Consider the following 21,885-nt stretch of genomic DNA (forward strand, 5'->3'; position numbering starts at 1 on the left):
AAGATGCAGTGTAAGAGATTAATTGTGCAGTGTAGTCAGATTTTTTATTAACGGGAGTTTTTGTGAGATTAAACTGACCTTTTTAGTAGCCTAATGTTGAGAGTTCTTTACTCGCTTTCTACACACAGTTTATTCCATGTTGTTTTTTAAATTTTATTTTACAAGAGAACTTGCGAAGTCTTGATTTACTACTAATGCGTAAAATAGAAAAAAATGCAAAAACGCATGTGTGCGTCAGGCAGCCTTATCAGTGGCACACAAGATGCGATGAAGATGTAAGTGCCATTGCATTTTAATGCTTTTTTTTTTAGTCTATCCAGTTGAACCTACTGGATGCGGCGCTGCTGCGTTATTCATTCAAAATATTGCTGAAAAAGAGAACATCAATGCGGAGATGATGTTGTTTACGTTGAAGCTGAAACCAAGGTTCACACAGAATGCATATTCTGCACATTTTCTAGAGGAGCATCTATCACCGCTGCACTCGCGTCTTGCACAAGAGAGCCGCATGTTTAGAAAGCCATGTAAAATTAATGCAAGTTCAACTTTTAAAAAACATGTCTCGAGACTTTATGGTGGTTTTTCCCCATCCCACTGCAACTTGTGTTTTTAAATGAAAACAGTACTCTTTGTGATTGGTAAACAATGACATAATTCAGAAGTGGGGAACGAAGCACAAGAGAATTAATTGAGTGACTAACCAATGCAACCCAAGAAACAAGAATTAGACCAATAAACAAAACAACTGACAAAACTTATTGAGGAGGGGGAAAAAAGCTCTCCGAGCTAACGGGGCAATGAGTTCACGCAGTATATTCAAAAGATGTATTTGTCACATCAACTCAAACCATAGCTGTTGTGTGGAACACTTCTCATGACAAACACCTGACTGATCAGACAGTTTACCAGTGATTACAGAGTGCTTGATTTGATGCAGACTTGACAGAGAGTACTACACCTGATCAAGTCTGAATGATCATGGAAGGTAAAATAATGATCACAACTATTACATCATTTTAATTGTGCATCCCAAACTAATCACGGGTCAAAAGCTCATTGACAATATCTTTTATCGTAAGATGTGCTCCCTTTACACAGTGCGCGCGCGATCGCAAAATCGAAAGTGAAAGTGAACTGCGAGCGCTCATTCAAAGAGGATTTAAATTCCCCACATATTGATAGCGGCACCCTGATGCGCGAAAATTCTTTACAATATTAGAATGTTTGCGGGGCGGATGGGAGCGTGCGGTAATGGTCAGAAGTTCAGCGAGAGCCGGATCAACCAGCCGTGCGCTATCACCAGCAGCGGCGCAGTCAGTCAGTGAGCGCCGTAACAGATGAAGTCAAATCTTGCGGGATTCCATAAATAAACTACACAGAACCCCACTATTCGGACAAATATACATAATGAAAAGATGATACAAAATGTAATACCTTGAAAAATGGCATTTAAGAAAGATTAATACTTTTTAAGAGCCTTAATTTTCTCTAAATTGATTTATCAACTTTTAATACTTTTTAAGACCCCGCGGACACCCTGTAATAATTTAGTACTACAATACTGAGGTAACAGTACTTAGTGCAAATAGCCGCTGCCTAAAGATAAATATCTTTGTAAAATGCATCACGTACTGGTTCAGTGTAATGATGCTATGTAATGATTACATGTGTCTTACAGAGCCACAGCGAAAGATTGTTTAGATAGGTCCTACTTTAAGGAGAAGCCCTTGCGTATACGTTTTACACATTCTATGTTAGATGCTGTTTTAGGCCGATTTTCTGAGCGTTGCTCCCATGTTTCACTCTGCAGCTTGTGAAGCAGAGCTGATGCCCACGTTTCCTCACCACAGAAACAAACGAGGAGGTTCTGTGACGGAAAACCAGTCCAAAAGAAGCGAAGTATGATGTCCTGCTGCCTGCTGCCATCACAGATGTGTTTTACTTTCCCAGTGGACATGCGTGTTCTTATACTCTTAAGATATTGTACAAATGAGAGTTCAGTCTTGCAGACATGAGATGCATTGTAAATAATACAAATAAATCCTAGTTAGGGATGCTGCTGCTGCTTTTTTTGTACAAAGATTTAAAAAAAAAAGTTTTCTGTTCTGAATATGTCACGTTATTCATTTATATAAAAATGTCAGCTTTGGCTTGATCTGCTTTGTATTCTTGTTGTTCTGTGACTCGGTAGCTGATTTATCAGATCAGCCAAATTACAAGTAAATATGAATGGGCTGTTGGCAGTTGTTTTTTGTCTTTGTCCAACTGAGAAGGCAATCAGAATTTCAACTCCTTCCGTTTTAGGATTTGATATTTACAGAGTTGATAAACCTGGTATTCAAGGACATCAGGAAAGTACGAGGATCATAACATTTCTGTTAGTTGTGAAGGGTTAAATAGTCTTCTTGGGAAAATTAGTTATTGAACCAGCGGTCTAGAATGAGCTTGGAGCATATAGTCAAGACAATGCATATGTCTGGACAATTCTGCTCATTCTCTGAATGAGAAATTAGTAAATGAGTTTTCCTCGGCAGGGAACAGCTGATTACTGCCTTCAGACCCCTCATTGATTTGTGAATCTCAAAACGATGCTTTCTATTGACAACAACAACAAGAAATCATTCAGCAAAAGAAACAGTATCAGTAAGACATTGAGCTGATTTGGTGAGGCACATAAGATTAATATCTGGATAGGTACATTGTGTTTAATTCTTGCACATTTTCTTCACAGCATTATCCATTCCCCTTCTCAAATACAAAGGCAGCTTTTTTTCTGGAAACATACACAGCATGTTCATAGAAAATTACCCTTTGTTATAATGTTACAGAACTACTGTCAGAAGGCAGGTTTGTCCATTTTAAGCAGCGTGGACAGGCTGAAGTTAATACAGCTGCACAAGCAATGCACAAATTCTTTTAAAAGTCTTTTTTTTTTTTTATCAGATCAGGTTAATGTTATCCTTCAAAATGAATGACAGCTGTAACACACTTCATTACTACAACACGTCTGCTGGATCAGGAACTGTTAAACAAGTGAAATGTTGATGGGTGAGTCTGTCAAATACACAGCCAGCTCATATTTCAGCCCAGACTCAGAAGGATGATACATTGAAAACATTGTCACTGCGGGAAAAAAATCTGAATAGTTGTACAACAGACTTGATTTTCTTTACCCAGATAGCCAAAATATGATTGAAGTACATCAAGCTAATTTTTTTTTTGCATTGTGAAACTCTTTTCATGAAGCAAATCTCTATAGAGATTATTACAGTATATTACTATAGAGATAAAAGTCATTTACATGAACAATTGTGTCCAAATAGGCTTAATTTTCTTTCCAAATATAATTTTTTTTTCTGTTTAATTCTGAGGTTTAACGTGACCCAGACGTGTCTTTGAGAGATTCACCCAGACCACGTTTATACAGTAAAGTGCTGCAATACTAAGCTGGACACAAAAGATACTGATGAAGCTCAAATTGGTCTGCACTCAAAACAATCCAAAAACTGAGAATAAATTAACATAAATACTCATCGGCGAGAGCTGTAATGTTGGTAGCCGGTTCAGAATAAAGGGCCGACAGACAAAATCTTTATAAAATGAATACTTCAACAAATTTGATTATGTAAACATAGAACACTTTACAGCGAGCTTCATGCTCTCTGTTGCGCTTCTTCTTTCCAGTCTGCTGACTGTGATGTGGTGTAGTGTTGGGCGGAAGAAGTCAGATTCGGGTTAGTTTAGAGCAGATAGTCCTGGTTGACTAGATTGAATGGCGTGTTGTGCTTCAGCCCTCCTGTCCAAAATCCTCTGTGAACTTCTTCACCTTCAGCAGGTCTTCTGTGTTGACGGTGGGGCGTGTGGTCGCCAGAGAGCGCAGCATGTCAGACTAACACACACACACACACACATGCACACACGCACACACAGACACATGCACGCACACACACACACACACACACAGACACATGCACAGACAGACAGACAGAGACACACACACAGACAGACACACACACGCACACACACACACAGAGACAGACACACACAGACACACACGCACGCACACACAGAGACACACACAGAGACAGACACACAGACAGACACAGCGACACACACAGACACACACACACACAGACACAGAGACACACACACAGACACACACACACACACACAGACACAGAGACACAGACAGACACAGAGACACACACAGACAGACACACACAGACAGACACACAGACACAGACACACAGACAGACACACAGACAGACACACAGACAGACACACAGACAGACACACAGACAGACACACAGACAGACACACAGACAGACACACAGACAGACACACAGACAGACACACAGACAGACACACAGACAGACACACAGACAGACACACAGACAGACACACAGACACAGACACACAGACAGACACACACACACACACACACACAGAGACACACACACAGACACAGAGACACACACACAGACACACACAGACGCACACAGACACACACAGACACAGACACACACACAGACACAGACACACACAGACAGACACACAGACACAGACACACAGACACACACAGACACAGACACACACACACAGACACACGCGCACACACACAGACACACGCACGCACGCACACACAGACACACACACACACAGACACACGCACGCGCACACAGACACAGACACACACGCGCGCGCACTCACACACACAGACACACACACACACACACACGCACACAAATGCAATTTATAAATAAATGTAATACATGAATAAATGTAATTTCTTGCTGTGATCAAAGCTGAATTTTCAGCATCATTACTCCAGTCTTCAGTGTCACATGATCTTCAGAAATCATTCTAAGACATAATTATTATTGAAGCTCAGTTATTAATAATGGTTCTTATTTATTGTCAGTGTTAAAAATAGTATTTGCTGCTTCACATTTTTGTGGAAGCCATGATACATTTTATTTCAGGATTCTTTGATAAATAGAAATTTCAAAAGCAGCATTTAACTGAAATTAAAAAGAGGCGTTAGTTTTGTAACATTATAAATGTCTTTACTGTCACTTTTGACCAATTTAATACAACCTTGCTGAAAAGTATAAAACATGTATAAAATTGTTCTTATATATTCATATATATATTCGTGTGTGTGTGTGTGTGTGTGTGTGTGCGCACGTGTGTGTATATTCTCATTTATAGACACACAGTATACACAGAACTGGATTACATAATCAGATTCCAAATATTAAGTACTTGTAATTAGAGTAAATTACATTTTAAAACACTCATAATCAAACTAGTTACTTTTTTATGGATACACGATAACATTATTTACACAATAGCAATTATTTATTCTCCCCAATTCCTCTTCTTCATCTTTTAAATGTTCCTTTCTAAAATGTCCGACTGCATATAAACACTCAGAAAGTCTACAGTTTTGTGGAGATTCACACAGGGATCAGTCATTAGTCAGGTTTATACACAGCATCTGGATTTACAAAATCATTTCAGGTTTAAGAAGTGTTTCAACATTGCATCAACTACTGATGAACACATTCATTTCTATTTGAATTATCACTCAGTTGGTTATTTTACCAGCCGTTTGTCTTTCAAACACATTAAAATGCACAAATTCACCAACTTTTTTGTCATCTGATCCTCTTTCACCTAATATATTTTTATTTGAAGGACCCCTAAGATTTTAAAATAAATATTTTAATAATTAACTAATTTGCATGTTCACAGTTCCCTGTTGGTTGTGGTCACATGACATGCAGGTAAACAAATAAAATATTTCATTTTTTCAGTAAGTGTTTTATTTTAATTCATTTTAAAATAACCCCAAAAGCAAAATACCCTAACCCTAAAGTTTCATTTAACATTTTTATGATTTAATTAATTATTAGCTTTCCGTTAAACTTACAAACCCCCTGCAGTTCCTTCACAAACCTTGATGTTTAATGTTTAGTGCACTTCATGTTGTTGATAACCAATAGAATATATTTTCTTACTCTTTGTATTTTTATATCAATTTGGTACAATATTATGCTATTTAAATCAATCTGAAAAACGAGATGGGTCAAAAGAAATCTAAAAGTAGTCTGAATATATTACGTAATGTGTAATGTAATGGATTATGTTACTAACTAAAATTTTTGTCATGTTATTTGGAATCAGTAACGGATTACAATTTGTAATTACCCAGCTCTATATTATATATATATATATATATATATATATATATATATATATATATATATATATATATATATATATATATATATATATATATATATATATATATATATATATATATATATATATATATATATATATATATATATATATATTCAAAAGTTTGGGATCAGCAACGTTTGTAATGTTTTTTTAAAGATGATGCTGAAAATTCAGCTTTGCCATCAAAGGAATAAATGACATTTTAAAATATATCAAAAGAGAAAACAGTTGTTGTATTTTGTGTACCATGCACACTATGGGCTCCAGCAGTTTGTCACTAGGAACATCCATCCAGGTCATCTCTATGGCATCAGGGTCACCGGGGGAGCACGGGGTCAGGAGGTCATCCACCATCACAGAGCTGTTACTGTGAGACGGCCCTCGCACCTGACGAGCCGAGAGCACAACACAAAAACAGTTCAACTCGCTGTTCTAGATCTATGAAGATTGAAGGGCTCATATGATGCCATTTCAAGCTGTCCTTTGTCTTTCGAGTGTTACAAGCTGTTTGTGCATATAAGCAGTGGTGTAAAGTAATAACACTTCGTTACAGTACTCAATAATTTTTTGGGAGTATTCGTACTTTACTTGAGTTATTATATTTCAATCAACTTTTACTCCGCTACATTTCCTAATTAAAATGTATACTTTTACTCCGATACATTTCCCCGAAGCATATTCGTTACTTACTACAAAATAGTCAGAAGAACACGGACTGCAGGGAAGCAGGTTTGACGAATCAGTGGTCATCTGCAAGTTAGACTCCTAAAAACACCTTTGCTCACGTGCAAACAAGTGCGCGCACAACCGCGGATTATTCATTTTTCACTCACGTCGAGCCTGGGGTGTGCGATACAGCGTCGTCTGCGATAGTGTGGTAAGTGTTGTTGTAATGATGTGCGATCTGACATTATCAAGTGTATCGCCAAATCACACACGGTGTGCACGCAACTCAAAATTCAAGGCATTCTAAATTGTAGACGGCAAAAATGTTTCTGCATGCTTTTTATATTTATATAATTTAATATAGTTAACAATCTATATTACACAAAGAGTACCGTTTTTCTGCAGAACACATTTAATAATAATTTTATACAAGTTCTGTAAAGCAATGTGACTTACATTTTAGACATAATATTGCTTGTTTTTGCTCAATTTTGCCAACGAAAATAGTTCCAAACAAAGATCACAGCACTGTTTTGCGTCTCTGAGCAATGGACGGTGGATTAAAAAAAAATGGAAGAAAGAGTTAAAACTGACCACAATCTTGAGCTTTGAAAAAATTTACGCGTTTCAGAAAGACAGGGCAGAGAAGAGCAACAATAATGTACAGTATGTGGAAAATAATGTGTTTTTTTAACCTTAAACTGTGTAAACATTGCATTACACAAAATAATGTTATTTTTAGCATCGTCATATTTTTTCCTTTAAAGAAAAAAAATTATTTTAAAAATGTAATTTGACTCATTGAACATGCAACTTTGTTTCTGTCTAATGTGTCTATTCAAACAAACAATTCACTGCTGTTGTCTATATTTGTCCATATTTTGCCCAACAATGTACACATGTACAAACATTTTTCAAACATATTTTTCAAGGTAGAGAATTTTTTTGTAACACTTTACAATACGGTTTCATTGGTTACCTTTAGTTAATGTGCTAACTAACATTAACTACCAATGAACAATACATTTGTTACAGTATTTATGAAGTTACAGTATATGCATTTCTATATACAATACATTTGTTACAGTATTTGTTATTGTTAGTTAATAAAAATATAACTGTTCAATGTTAGTCCATGTTAGCTCAGGTCCATTAAATAATATTAACAGAAACAACTTCTGATTTTAATAATGTCTTGGTAAATTGATTGTTTAATATTAAAAATTAATTTAAACATTATACATATTAGATAAATATTATGAAAAATAGATCCAGACATAAGTCATGTTAAGGCTCATTGTATGAAAGCAACATGTCAACAGAGCAGCTTGACCATCATTTATTCGTTACCTTTTTGAAGTGTGTAGAGGACTGCACTTTCCTGACAGGCTGCATGAGAGCGTCTCGCACTATGATGCTGATATCGGCTCCGGAGTATCCGTCTGTTTTGCGGGCCAGCTGACGCAGGTCTGCCTCAGTCAGACTGTGAGGCGTGTTTCCCAGATGTAAGCGAAACATGGCTGCTCTGGCCGGCTCCTCGGGGAGCGGGATGTAGATGCGCTTCTCAAACCAGCGGGAGGATTCGACAGATTAAAGTCTGGAGCTGAAACATGAGCACTTTTCTACTTTGAAAGCATTTATCAGACTGACCTTCTGCGAATAGCAGCGTCAAGCACCCAAGGAATGTTAGTAGCACCGAGAACTAATATCCCATCGTTGTTATTACCAACACCTGCAGAAGAGAGACGCCCACAAACCATCAGACAATCCCACGACAGAAGAGCTTGTGAGAAAATTATGAGGAAATCCTGCATCGTTCTGTATGTGGGTCCATTCATTTTTGGTTACACTTCATTTTAAGGTGTCCTTGTTATTTAGTTATACTATTATACGTTACATGTACATGTATTATAATAACAATAAATTATGATTAATTACATGCAAGTAACCGTAATCCTAACCATATAGTAAGTACATGTAGTTCTCATCTCATCTTCCTCCTCTTATCCGAGGCCGGGTCACGGGGGCAGTAGTCCAAGCAGAGCCCCCCAGACTTCCCTCTCCCCGCACACCTCCTCCAGCTCCTCTGGGGGAACCCCAAGGCATTCCCAGGCCAGCTGGAAGACATATTCTCTCCAACGTGTCCTGGGTCTGCCCCGAGGCCTCTTCGCAGTGGGACATGCCCGGAACACCTCACCAGGGAGGCGTCCAGGAGGCATCCGAAACAGGTGCCCAAGCCACCTCAACTGGCTCCTCTTGATGCGGAGGAGCAGCGGCTCTACTCAGAGCTCCTCCCGGGTGACTGAACTCCTCACCCTATCCCTAGGGTGCGCCCAGCCACTCTGCGGAGGAAACTCATTTCTGCCGCTTGTATCCGTGATCTCATTCTTTCGGTCATGATCCAGAGTTCATGACCATAGGTGAGAGTAGGAACGTAGATCGACCGGTAAATTGAGAGCTTCGCCTTGAGACTCAGCTCCTTCTTCGCCAAAACAGACCGGTACAATGACCACATTACTGCGGACACAGATGGATATTTGTCAACCTGCCGCTCCATTTTTCCCTCACTCGTGAACAAGACCCCGAGAAACTTAAACTCCTCCACTTGAGGGAGCAACTCTCCCCCAACCTGGTAGGGGTTGAACGACTTCTGATTTTTTAAAGTCGACTTTCATGTGATGAAAGTCGAGTCGAAGTCGACTAGTCGCTGATGACGTCATTAATGAACAAATAAGTCTGGAGCTGTGACAAACACCTTGTGCACAGCTATGGCATATCACACAGCGCTGCCCACATGGCTATTGCTCCTATAACAGCTCATTTTTATCAGTTCTTTTGTCTTTGGATCGTTATATTTCTCACAGACTTCTGCTCATTCTAAATCAGATACAGATAAAGCAACACAGTAAAGATTACATTAATATGAATGCATTAGTGAGAGCGATTGCGTGTGTGAATTAATTCTACCTGGCAGCGTCTCTCTACTAGTACTGAAGCTGTGGGATTTAGTTAAGGAATGTATGCTTGAACTTTTCAGTTTCTAAGCTATTTTATTGAGAAATCACAGAACAGTGTTGACAACACATTTCCGTGCTGAATGATTCTGTGCGCGTGATGTACGAGCTACTGTCTGTAGGCAGCACCGCATTAGATTAGAACGGCGATTAACTTACCTGTACAATAAGCTGTTTAAAACGTGCATTCTCCTGTTCAATTTCGAGCATCCAGTAATATAATCACATGTCTTGTGGAGCGCTTTCAGAGTATGCATTTATTTGTCATTTGAACTGTTTGGAAACGGAGAGTAAATGTGGAAGTCCTTCAAAGATTTCTTATCCTGTTGCGCCCTCTATAGGACCAGCGACTAGTCGACGTCAAGCTTAAAGCGTCATGGCAGAGCATTGAAGTCGACTAGTCGATTAGTCGGTGCAACCCCTACAACCTGGAGGGGACAATCCACCTTTTTCCGACTGAGAACCATGGCTTCGGATTTGGAGGTGCTGATTCTCATCCCCGCCACTTCGCACTCGGCTGCAAACCTCTCCAGTGCACGCTGTAAGTCTTGATTTGATTAAGCCAACAGGACCACATCATCAGCAAAAAGCAGAGACAATATCTTGCAGCAACAGAATCGGTGACAAAGGGCAGCCCTGGCGGAGTCCAACATGCACCGGAAACAGGTCTGACTTACTGTCGGCAATGCGAACCAAGCTCCTGCTCCAGTCATACAGGGAACAAACAGCCCGCAGCAACGAGCCCTGAACCCCATAATCCCGAAGTACCTCCCACAGGATGCCACGAGGGACAAGGTCGAATGACTTCTCCAGGTCCACAAAACACATATGGACTGGTTGGGCAAACTCCCATGAACCCTCCAACACCCTAGTGAGGGTATAGAGCTGGTTCAGTGTTCCACGGCCAGGGCAAAAACCGCATTGCTCCTCCTGAATCTGAGGTTCAACTATCGGTCGAATTCTCCTCTCCAGTACCCTGGCATAGACTTTCCCAGGGAGGCTTAGGAGTGTGATCCCCCTATAGTTGGAACACCCCCTCTGGTCCCCTTTCTTAAAAAAGAAACTCTGCCAGTCCAGAGGCACCGTTCCCGAACTTCACGCAATGCCGCAGAGGCCTGTCAGCCAAGACAGCCCCACAACATCCAGAGACTTGAGAAACTCGGGGTAGATCTCATCTGCCTTGCCACCGTGGAGTTTTTTGACTACCTCAGCAACTTCAGCCAGGGTGATGGACGACCCCCCCCTCGCCCCCCCGTTGGCGGAACACTGCTTCCTCCTTCTGAGCCACCGGACGGTTTGCCTCCATGGCCTCACCGAACTCCTCCCAGGCCCAAGTTTTTTCCATGTCAGGGACTACTACCAGAACCGCGTTCTGCTTGGCCCGCCGGTACCTGTCAGCAGCTTCAGGAGTCCCATGGGTCAGCCAGACCCGATAGAACTCCTTCTTCAGCTTGACAGCATCCCTTACCTCTGGTGTCCACCACTGTGTTCGGGGATTGCTGCCACGACAGGCGCCAGAGACTTTACGGCCGCAGCTCCCGAACTGCCGCCCCAACAATGGAGGTGTGAAACATAGTCCATTCAGACTCAATGTCCCCAGTCTCCCTTGGGACCTGGTTGAAGCTCTGTCGGAGGTTCCGGGAGTTGAAGACCTCTCGGGGGGCCTCTGACGGGGGCCTCTGACAAATGTTCCCAACAGACCCTTACTATGCGTTTGGGCCTGACAGGTCTGTCCAGCCTTCTCCCCCGCCATCGAATCCAACTCACCACCAGGTGGTGATCAGTCTGGCCGCTCAGTCCTCTCTTTACCCGTGTCCAAGACATATGGCCGAAGATCAGAAGAAACGACTACAAAATCGATTATCGACCTCCGACCTAGGGTGTCCTGGTGCCACGTGCACTGATGGACACCCTTATGCTTGAACATGGTGTTCGTTATTAGAGGTCTGCAAGCCCATCGGATCCCAACGGGTTCCGATGTCCATTCAGCTCGGGCTCGGGCTATTATTTTTTTTACACAGATCGGGCTTGGGTCGGACTCGGGCTCATTTAGCTTCTCTCCTTTTATTGTGCCCATAAACGCGCAGAGCACACTACTGTATGAAATATTGTTATATTGATTATATTATATTGATTATATTATAAATATTAGAGATCGCCTACGCAATACGCAACGCATATACTCACGCATTAGCATACAGGTGACAGTTGACCATGCAGAGCATCGGGGAGAAGTTGGAGCGTGGGGAGTTACTAAAAGTTCCCAATGCTTCGGGAAAAGCTGCATTTTGGAAGAGTTTTGATTTGATTACCACGGCAAACAGTGAGTCAATCAGTGTAGAATCTGCAAACATATCCTTGCACATGACAGCAAAAAACGCACGCGATAGGCTAAAGAATGCCGCAAAGCCCCAGCAAAAGTAATTACCATGAATGTGTCAGGGGGAAATAGTAAGGAGATATTTGAATTATTTATTAATAAATTAATGTTTTCTGAGTCCGTGTCGCAAAGATGAAGATGACGATGCTGACTCGCCATCTCCTCATTGAACGCGCCTTTAGAGAGAATTGTGAAGCGCTCCTGGCCGAAATTGCAGAAAGTGCATCCTATATCCTTTATTTTATAAAAGCACAACGTTTTGTTGATATTGTGAGTGCACACAAATAAAAGTAGATTTTATGAACAAAAATGATGGCATATTTTAAGTTGTTTCCAATGCAAGTGATCGCGCCGGCGCCTCCATGTCCTGTAAAGCGCACTTTAGCTATCCACACAAACGATTAGATATGCGTCTAATAGCGCACATTTATATAGGTTAAACATTTAAACATTGTGATATGCTTGAACTGTTTTATATCTATACATTTTATTTTAGGCAAGTCGTGATGATTTGAAAAAGCTAAATTGATCAAACATAGGCTATGATCAACTCACTGCCGCTGGCCGCTTGGTCGTTACTTTAAAAAAACAAAAAAGTACATTTAACGAACAAAAAAATGCTCCAAACGTTTTTCTAAATTAACTTAATAAAAAAAACAAACGAAATATAATCACTTTGACATTACATACAAAACTGAATTATTTTAATAGCTGAAACAGTAGTAAGCTGTTTTGGGAGAAGGGGGGGGGGCTAATTAATACGGGCCGGTAATTCTGATAAGCTGTCGGACAAGGGCTAGGGCCTGAGCGTCTCGGCCCAGGGCCGGGCTAGGGCCTATATTTGAGGCCCGTGCAGGGTTCTATTCGTTATGAATAAACCGTGACTACCACAGAAATCCAATAACAACTCGGGTTCAGATCAGGGAGGCTGTTCTTCCCAATCACGCCCCTCCAAGTGTCACTGTCACTGCCCACGTGGGCGTTAAAGTCCCCCAGTAGAACGACAGAGTCCCCAGCACGCCCCCCAGGGACTCTAAAAAGGCCGGGTACTCTGCACTGCCGTTCAGCGCATAAGCACAAACGACAGTGAGAGATCGTTCCCTGACCCGAAGGCACAGGGAGAAGAACTATTAACAAGCCCACACCAGCCTGCCGCCTCTCACCCTGTGCAATGCCAGAATAGTGGAGTCCACCCTTGGTCGAGAAGAGTGGTTCCAGAACCCAAGCTGTGAGTGGAAGTGAGCCCGACTATATCTAGACGGTATCTCTCAACCTCCTGTACCAGCTCAGGCTCCTTCCCCGCCAGTGAGGTGACACGTTATTAATTAATCGTACTTATTATTATTAATATTACTAATATTAATATTAAATGTATGATTAGACTAGGCTTGCCGCGATAGACGGTGCTGACGGTGATACCGGTGTTAAGCCGCAACACCGGTTACGTCACTTGCCCACTGTCGTTTGGATTTTTTATAGTAATAAAAATCATTTAGTTCAGTAAAAGAACAGACACTACAATTAAAAACTGAACGCGGCTGCTCAATGCAGCGTGCCGAACGACAGTAGCATCACAGATCAGATTTGAAGTTTTTTTTTTAAACATTCGTTTCTTTTTTAATTGGTTTCACATTGTTTGCTGATTTTTACTTTATTTCAACTTTGTGTCATTTATTTATTTTATTTGACATCAAGGTGTATGCCGTGCCTCCAAGCTTTCTTACTCGTTTTGCTAATAAACGTTCTACTTTCTTATTTATTTGGTTATATATTATACATGTTTACTTAGCCTATTTCCAGTTTTGTATACCTATTTAAACTTTATGTAAGTTATTTGTTATTTTATATTAGGATTAGCCTGCCCTATAGCATGGTGTATTTTTATTTGTTTTGTTAATAAAAGTTCTATGTCTTATATAAAGGCTAAAGTGAGTTTGAGGTTGTATTTTGTTGTTGCATCCAAGCAATTGACGCCGATTTTCCGCTAATTCGAAAGTGAAAGTAAAATGTGCACGGCGCTTTTAAGCTAAAAGCGAAGGCAAGCGAGGAAAAGAGGAAAATTCTAACGAACAATTGCTTTACTCCGAATTGCCGCTATTTGAAAGTGAAAGTAAAATGCGCACGCCATTTAAAAGCGAAGGAAAGCGAGGAAAAGAGGGAACGCCCCCGCGGTGATACCGGTATTACCGGTGTTGTCACACGTCGATTAACCTGTGGGAAAATTTCCTCACCATCACAACCCTAGATTAGACCATAACAAGGACGCCTTAAATGTAAGTGTAACCTTTTATTTTAATGTGTCCTTGTTATGGTGTAATTATACATTTAGGTACTGAGTAATATTAATTAACTTAATGTACTTACTCTTAGGGTTAGTGATTGGTTTAGGGTTAGCTGCTTAAAATGATGCATAATTTAATGTTATTACTACAGTAAGTACATGTGTAGCAAGGACACTGTAAAATAGTGTTACATAATTTTTTTAATCAAGTTTAAAATGTACTTAAAATTTTAATGTTTTATATTTTTAACCATTTTCTTGTTTTAAATGAATGACTTCTAAAAATGTCAAGTGACATCAAGTATTTCCCTTACACATGTATAAAATTATTTACGTTTTCAGACATATTTTTTAAGGTAGAGAATTTTTTTTTTTTTTTGAAAGACTTTACAATAAGGTTTCATTGGTTAACTTTAGTTAATGTGTTAACTAACAATGAACATACATTTGTTACAGTATTTATGAAGTTACAGTAAATACAATACATTTCTATATACAATACATTTGTTACAGTATTTGTTATTGTTAGTTAATAAAAACATAACTGTTCATTGTTAGTCCATGTTAGCTCAGGTCCATTAAATAATATTAACAGAAACAACATTTGATTTTAATAATGTCTTGGTAAATGCTGAAAATAACATTAAATAAGATTAATTGTTAGTTCATGTTAACTTGTGTTTAATTTTTGACAAATCCCATTAATAAGTGAAAATAAATATTTTACATGTCATTTAGCAGATGCTTTTATCCAAAGCGACTTACAAATGAGGACAATGGAAGCAATCAAAATCAACAAAAGAGCAATGATATGCAAGTGCTATAACAAGTCTCAGTTAGCTTAACGCAGCACACGTAGAAAGGTTTTTTTTTTTATTATATAATAAATAAAAACAAAACAGATAGAATAGAAAAAGAATAGAGCAAGCTAGTTTTAGAGGCCTTTTTTTGCTTTTGTTAATAGTATAATAAATAAAAAGAAAACAAATAGATAGAATACAAAAAGATTAGAGAAGCTAGTGTTAGTTTTTTTTTTTTTATTTATTTTATTTTTTTTATATAGGATTAGAATAGAGAGTGCTAGAGTTAGAGGGTCAAATAAAGATGGAAGAGATGTGGTTTTAGCCGATTCTTGAAGATGGCTAAGGACTCAAACAAAACATGTTTGCACTGGAGCTTCCATTTACCTTAATTATACCTTCCAAATACCTTAATGTGAATAATAGCCTACATTAAATCTTTTCATCATAAAATTACGGCCAATTACTCGATTTTTGAAACTTAAATTTTTAGTGAACATGACTTACAATGGAGGGATAGAAATTTCTCAGGTTTCATTAAAAATATCTTCATTTCTGTATCAAGTCTTTAGTTCCGAGTTTGGAATTTTCACTTTTGGACGAACAGTTCCTTGAAATTCAATGAATAATTTCTGAGTGAAAACACAATATTCAGAAGTAAATAATGTAGGATGGGACTTAATTTTAGGGATTTAATAGATATTTGTGGTTGACATTTTCCCCGCCCACATGGCCTTTGTTAAATCAGCAGCTGTTTTGAAGATGGAAGTTGAAAAAGGATTAAGCTTTATCGACAGTGTCATGCCACTGTATATTTGGTTGTATTTTTTTTTACTTTGCAACTGTTAAACCATGCTAAAATTAAACTAACTTAAATTAGTTATTCAACAAAGTTCGTCAACTTTGTGGAGGCCAGTATGCAATTTTGTCACAATAATCTGATGCATAATATTCAAGTCCTGTGGCTATACTTTCAAAACACTATGTATTTCAGTGTTATTATAAATAAATAATAATAATAAATTAATTAATATTTAATATTAAAGTTTTAAAATAATTGTATAGGTTTTCTTGGGGTTTTTCCATTAGACAACCCTAATCTTACCATTTTGACCTTCAAACTGAATTGTAATGTAAATAAGTCATGTCAAGGCTCATGTATGAAAGGACAGATAAGCATCATTTATTCAGCAGGATGCGGTTTCTCCAGAAAGTGTTTCTCACCCTGCATCTGCACCAGGAACTCCGTCTTGATCCTTCGAGCGGCTTCGCTCTCGTTCTCATTTCTGGATCCACAGAGGGAATCCACCTCGTCTATGAAGATGATGGAGGGCTTGTGCTGGCGAGCCAGATCGAACAGATTCTTCACCAGTCTGGAAAACAATTCAAAAGCAATCATTCACCTCATGCAGACTGGCAGTCAGCAAAGTGAGCAAAAACTCACTTCTCACTCTCGCCGAGCCACTTGGACATGAGGTCCGAGGAAGACACGGAGAAGAAGGTGGAGTTATTGGCCTCGGTGGCCACAGCTTTGGCCAGATAGGACTTCCCAGTGCCAGGGGGCCCAAACAGAAGAATTCCCCTCCATGGAGTGCGCTTGCCTGCATCACAGTACAGACACAGACTGCACTCTTTCAAAAGGTAAATAATATAGGATCTTGATTCATTCAAATAAAGAGCTAAAAGATGTGGACATCAAGGGCAATATTTTTGCATATTCTTTAATAACTCACGGATTACTACAAATCTTTCTGTCATCATTTGGTATAAGAACTTGCACTTCCATTCAAAAGCTTGGGGTCAATGAGAATTTTTCATGTTTCTGAAGGGAAAGAAGTGTCTTATCCTCACAAAGGCTACATCAGGGGCGTAACCATCATTTCAGAAGTGAGGGGGACAGAAATTATATATATATATATATATATATATATACAGTGGGTACGAAAAGTATACAGACCCCCTTAAATTTTTCACTCTTTGTTATATTGCAGCCATTTGCTAAAACTATCCTGTCTCTTTGAATTTAAATCTATATTTATTCACACGGGCTCTTGAAAACCTCTATGCGAACACACTTGCCCGAAAAAGTGCGGGGGACGAATTTACGTGATATTAAAAGTGGGGGGGACGCGTCCCTCGCGTAATCTACGCCCCTGGGCTACATTTATTTGATCAAAAACAGAGTAAAAAGAGCAATTTCATGCAATTTAATAGGCAATTTCTTGCTGTGATCAAAGCTGAATTTATGATGAACATCAATTTGAACATCATTAAAAGCTTCAGTGTCACATGATCCTTCAGAAATCATTTTACAGTTTTTTACGATTGTTTACACACTAAAATAAAAATTTCCACACAATTTGCAAAATTCTACTCCAATGAGCAAAACACCTCCACAGATTTGCACAACATTACACACAATGTCTGCTTCACCCTTTTTGCAAAACATTATTTTATTTTTTTTCATCTAAATTATCCCTTACATAACAATGTGTGGCCAAAAATCTAGCACATGCTATTTCCTAAAATTAGTTTTTGTGCAAATGTGTGTTTTATTTATCACAGCAGTGTGAAACTGGCTGCAATAGTGTCTGATCATTGAGGACTGTGTTGGTTAAATGAAAACTAATAGCATTTTCACAAATATGTGTATATGTTTTGACTGAAGTGTGTATGTTTTGACTGAAGTGTGTCATTTTGCAAACAATCTAGGAATTATGCAAATTGAGTGTGGTGTTTGGATAATTGTGCTTATATTGTGAAAAAAAGAACCCGGTTTTCAAAATTGCGTGTAAACAATTGAAAAAAACTGTAATATAAATGTAATAATTATTATGTTTATTATATTATATTATATATTGTTTCAGGATCTGTCGATTAATAGAATTTTTAAAAACTGCATTTATTTATTTATTTAAATACAGGTCCTATGTTTATGTTTACTTATGTGTGTGTATATTTATTTGTGTTTTTTATACTGTCACTTAATTAACTATTAATTTCTTTCAAGTAAAAAAAAAAAAAAACTTACTGACCCCAAACTTTTGAACAATAGTGTGTTAACTAACTAGGGATGTGCCCAAAGCTGAATATCTTATATATATTGTATTATATAACAAATTCTACTGAATAATATAACTAATATTTGGCAGATTTTTTTGTGTTTGCTGGGTAACACAAGCTAGGGGATAGCAAAACATTAATCATATATCAATAACATTAATCTCTCAAATCACTACGCAATAATAAGTGTGACTGAATGAGTATAAACTGTAATAATGGCGCACAGACTGACCTGTGAACAGGTGTGGGAATTTGATGGGCAGAATGACAGTTTCTTTCAGGGCTTCTTTTGCCCCCTCCAGTCCAGCCACATCACTCCACCTCACATTGGGCTTCTCCGTCACAATCGCACCTCAAAACATCAACCAACACCTCATCCTCATGATAGACAAACAACACGGCAGGTGTGTATTCCTTTGCCTTAACACAGTGAAACATTTCAGACACACAGACTCACCCATCAGATGCTCCTGGAGCTTCTTTTTTTCAGGATTTTCTCCACTGTCACTGTCACTTCTGCACACACACACGCGCACGCACGCACACACACACACACACACACACAGTTTTTCACTGTGAGCAATGGACTTTATTCATCAACACCATCCAGCAGAACAAATAAGAGCTGAAAGAGTACTTGTCATTGCTCTGTGTTTCCTTCACTGGTTTCTTGCCGTTTGTCCTTGTTTTTCAAGTAGTCCTTGAGTTTCTCGGCTCTGTCCAGATACTGCATACACTTCCCACGGATGCTTTCCTTCGCCTTGTCACTGTGCGCTTCATCTGAGAAACCAAAGGATCAAAGGTGCGTCTTGAAATCTTTCATAAGAAATGTTACATTTACACATGTATGTAACATGTAATTACATTTTGATCAAACTTTCATAAAACAAATAAACCCCCATAAATGACCGAAAGGGACGTAGTTCATGACATAAACTTGTATAAGAGTTTGCAGTGGATTTCGATACAAAGCCAACATCCACTTTCCCAATGCTAACACTTCTTTTTCAAATCTCTCATTATTTGCTGTTTAACATTGACCAATAGCGTGCCAGGCCTCGGTGACATCAGCCAAACAAGAGAGTTGTTTCAGAAGCAGAGCCTCAACAATATTTTGATGAAAAATTCTAAAGACAAACTTTTTGTCCAATGAACTGTGTACAATAAGATTTTTAGAAAGTAAATGGGGTTAATTTGGAGTAGCATGCAGCAGCTGTAGTTCACTCACACTTGATCGCGTGCAGGAAATACTCCACAGCATGCTGGTAGAGTCTCAGCGCCTCCTCATAGCTCTTGGCCTTGTCCTCCTCTGTGGCTTTAGTGACCAGCTCAATCGCTTTCTGAACATGACAGAGTTACTGACGGCTCTATGAACTGACAGACTACTGTACGATTCATAAGTGCTCATTCCACCTCAACTCAACCAGAGGTCTGTGGATCAATTTTATTTATAAAATCAATTTTATAAAACAAAAATTTCAGGTGAAAGAACAAATTGTCAAATTTTCTTCAAAATGACATTTCCCAGCTAATATTTCAAGCAAAAGTCAAGCTCTAAAAATACCTCTGGAAAGGTTGCAGCTTCATTCTGTAAAGAAATGTTGTAAGTATATTAAAAGAAAATTGTTGTGTCTTCACCCCCAGAACAAACTGTCCTTTTTGAATATATTGGCATATTATCCTTTTGGCTATTGAATTCCCTGAACAGTTGTGAGATGTAAAGTCATGAAATATTAACTGGCTGAAAACCAGATGGTATCTGTGTTGATCTTTTCCAAAAACACAATGGTCTAGAGAGTACAAATGTTGTTGAAATTAGAGATGTACATCAAACAAAAATGGACAAATCTTACATTTTTAGAGTTCAAAAAGAAGTTAAAGCCCACATATTCATTTTAAGATTAAACAGGTGTTTTGATTGAGGGAGAGAAGATAAATTGCTAGTTTAAATATTATTTGTTTATCAGATGTTCCTCTTTGGATGCCAAAAAAATTGAGTTTTGAACACTTAAATGCTATAATTGAATGATTTTTTTCTGGAGCTACACAGACAGGCTCATCTGCCATTAGGGAACATGCATCCTCAATTCAATAAATTAAATACTTATTTAAGCATTTCACTTATTGCCTTGAAAATACATGCATCTTGAAAAAAAAAGTCTAATATAAACCTGAAATATAAAGGATGTTTATTAAGTTTCAAAACAGTGGGTACCTTTTGTGTTCGTCCAATTTTTGGATTGTATTTGTTGGTATATAATGGGTGCTGAAGGTCTTTCGACCTGCTTCATATAATAGGTAAAAACTGTAGTTTTAACCCCCTGTAGAAAATAATACATTATCATTATTAATGCATAGTGTCAGTTCCAAAATATATGGCCGTGCAAACAGTGCTCAATTTCTATTTTCAAAAATACTTTTGTAAAATATGAGTTCATCTAAATTCAGCAATTCTGTGAAGATCTAACTTAAATTGTATTATCTTTGTACTGTATATGACACGGTTTTCAAATTAATATTATAACTGTGTCACTGTCTGTCAGACTCCTGCCAACAGCTCAGCTATGGATATATATTTTCTGCTTATTCTTTTATTTTCAGAGTGAATTCTCTGAAATGAAGAGGTATCATATCGATCACAAGTGCAGTATGGAGTACCTCAAGGCTCAGTACTAGGGCCATTACTCTTCACGCTTTACATGTTACCCTTGGGAGATATCATCAGGAAACACGGTGTTAGCTTTCACTGTTATGCTGATGATACTCAGCTCTATACTATTGTCATTTTGCATTATTGACACACTATTTTCCTAATTAATGCTGTTCAGTTGCTTTGACACAATCTGTATTGTTAAAAGCGCTATATAAATAAAGGTGACTTGACTTGAACTCCAAAGAAATATCGTTTACCTACTTTCATTTTAGCAACTGTGTGTACATTTGATTTACTGTCATTAGACTGTAGACTGACAGATAAACAGGTAATAAATAAATCCACAGCAGCCATTCAAAAAATGACTTCATGAAAGCGTGACATACTTAAACATGCATTTCGACTGACATCTCTGAAAAATCGTCGTTTAGTCCTATACTCCGTGATATCTCAAATGAATATGAACTGAAGTGAGGTTTGTTTACATGGTTGCTTGTCAAAGACAGCTACCTTTTAACATCCTCTCCGCTGATTTCTGATATCATGTTTACAACGTTAAACGCTCCTGACGAGTGTTAAGTCACTACAGTTGATTTGTTTAGTCAATGTCTAGTTATAACATGGTTAAATAAGCAGCAGGGACTGGCGCTCTCTCTGGCCCCGGTGGCATCCCCAGCTGCCACTAGTCGTTTCTGGCAGCTGCCAGAGCTCGTGGCAGCTGCCACCGTCTTTCTCGCCGTTTCTGCTGTTTGCTCGGTAAAACTACACTGTTCTCAGTG

The 21,885-nt window shown here is 38.6% G+C and overlaps 2 pseudogenes; one reads left to right on the top strand and one right to left on the bottom strand.

The window, feature by feature from the left end:
* The window catches only part of LOC107728415 (cyclin-dependent kinase 10-like), a 13,221-nt pseudogene extending 11,219 nt beyond the window's left edge, over window positions 1–2,002 (top strand).
* A 1,672-nt stretch (window positions 2,003–3,674) lies between these two features.
* The window catches only part of LOC107728414 (vacuolar protein sorting-associated protein 4A-like), a 33,656-nt pseudogene continuing 15,445 nt past the window's right edge, over window positions 3,675–21,885 (bottom strand).

This window comes from Sinocyclocheilus rhinocerous, unplaced genomic scaffold (assembly GCF_001515625.1).
Source record: "Sinocyclocheilus rhinocerous isolate Xijiao unplaced genomic scaffold, SAMN03320098_v1.1 scaffold126, whole genome shotgun sequence".
Taxonomy (NCBI): Eukaryota; Metazoa; Chordata; class Actinopteri; order Cypriniformes; family Cyprinidae; genus Sinocyclocheilus; species Sinocyclocheilus rhinocerous.